Source organism: Triticum dicoccoides, chromosome 1B, assembly GCF_002162155.2.
Source record: "Triticum dicoccoides isolate Atlit2015 ecotype Zavitan chromosome 1B, WEW_v2.0, whole genome shotgun sequence".
Lineage (NCBI taxonomy): Eukaryota > Viridiplantae > Streptophyta > Magnoliopsida > Poales > Poaceae > Triticum > Triticum dicoccoides.
In genome coordinates, this window is record NC_041381.1 from 62,132,834 (window position 1) to 62,134,580 (window position 1,747).

General features: G+C 41.4%; 1 pseudogene; it reads left to right on the top strand.

The window, feature by feature from the left end:
- The first annotated feature begins 333 nt into the window (after window positions 1–333).
- Window positions 334–1,408, top strand: LOC119350138 (annotated as a pseudogene).
- The last annotated feature ends 339 nt before the right edge of the window (window positions 1,409–1,747 follow it).

Below are 1,747 nucleotides of genomic sequence, written 5' to 3' on the forward strand. Positions count from 1 at the left end.
GGAAACGTTCCACCTCAGATAGGACATTGCCGCTCTTTATCGTTATTACTCTTTTCAGGCAACTTATTGACAGGACAAATACCACTAGAACATGGGTATCTTGCCTTCCTTGGTGAGCTGGATTTGAGTAGAAACAATTTAAGTGGCGCCATCCCAACGACTTTTTCTAATCTTCTCAGTCTGTATACAATGAATTTTTCATATAACAGTTTGGCTGGCAGAGTTCCTTCTATCGCTGCACACTTTGTCTCACTTGAAGGTAATATGGATTTATGCGGCGATTGGTGTGGCAATGGCATAGTTGAAACACACCAAAGTAGAAAACATCCAAGTATGGTATTTCTTGCTTTTGCTCTCTTCCCCCTTGCCTTGCTCACAATAGCAAGCATAATCATCATTTCCCGGAGAAGAAAACCAGAAAGTGCTACTATCAAAAGCAAGTCTGGCGATATAATTTCCATACGGAATTTTGATGTAAAGTTCGCATTTTAAGACAACCTCAGTGCAACAAAAAAATTTGATGAGAAATATTGCATTGGCATTGGAGGCTATGGAACTGTCTTCGGAGTTGAGCTTGAAAGTGGGGTTACTTTTGCCGTCAAGCTCCTGCATTCAATGGAAGAATTCAGTTACGAGGGAACATTCCATGCTGAGATTGAAGTGTTGACGAAATCAAGCACCGATGCATCGTCAAGCTGTATGGCTTCTGTTCACACTCCCACTGCAAATTCCTCATGTACGAGCTTATGGAGAGGGGAAGCTTATCATCCATTTTGCACGATCAATAGCTAGCAAAGGAGTTGGACTGGACCAGCAGAATTGCTATTGCGACGGACGTAGCTCAAGCTCTCTCCTACCTGCATCATGATTACAATGATCCTATTGTACACCGGGACATAAAAAACAACAACATTCTTCTGAACCGAGATTATAAAGCTTATGTCTCGGACTTTGGCATGGCGAGGAAGTTGAAGCATGGATGCTCAAGTTGGAGTACTATCTTCGCAGGGACATGTGGCTATATAGCCCCAGGTACTCTTTCATGGTCTTAATCCTTTCATATCCTTCAATGACTATAAAAATGTGTTTCGGAAGGACAAAAATAAAACCTGATTATGTTTTGATATACAGATTTCTTATTACAGAATTGTCATCTAACATGGTGTTGACCGAGAAGTGTGACGTGTACAGCTTTGGTGTGGTTGTGCTGGAAGTTGTGATGGGAAAGCACCCGGGTGATCTGCTCCTTCCGTTCTTCTGCCGAACAGAGCAGTCGGGGAAGTTCAACGATATCCTGGATCGACACATCGCAGCACCGTCAACCATTGACGAGGAAAAGGATGTCATTTTGGTTGCCTTGGTGGCCTTTGCTTGCCTAAAACAATGCAGCAAGTATATCAGGCACTGACAAATAGAAACCGCCCAGCTTTCATGCCCAGGCTCCTTCACGAAATCAGCCTGCAAGATTTGCATGATTATTGTGGTATCATAAATAATATATGAAGCTATATATAGCTAGTCTCTGTGTTTCCAATTTATATATTTTCCCCGTGTGTATTTGCATTTTGTGTGTAGAACTCAAGGACAGCAGGGTGGATAACAAGTAAAATACATCCTTTCTACATTGACTCGGTAAATTGGTACTTGTAATTTCTGTACCAAAAATTGCATATTTTGCCAAGACTTGGATGAAAATATATGCATTCCCATTATCTTGGTCTCTTTATTCAATTGAATTGGGTGGAAT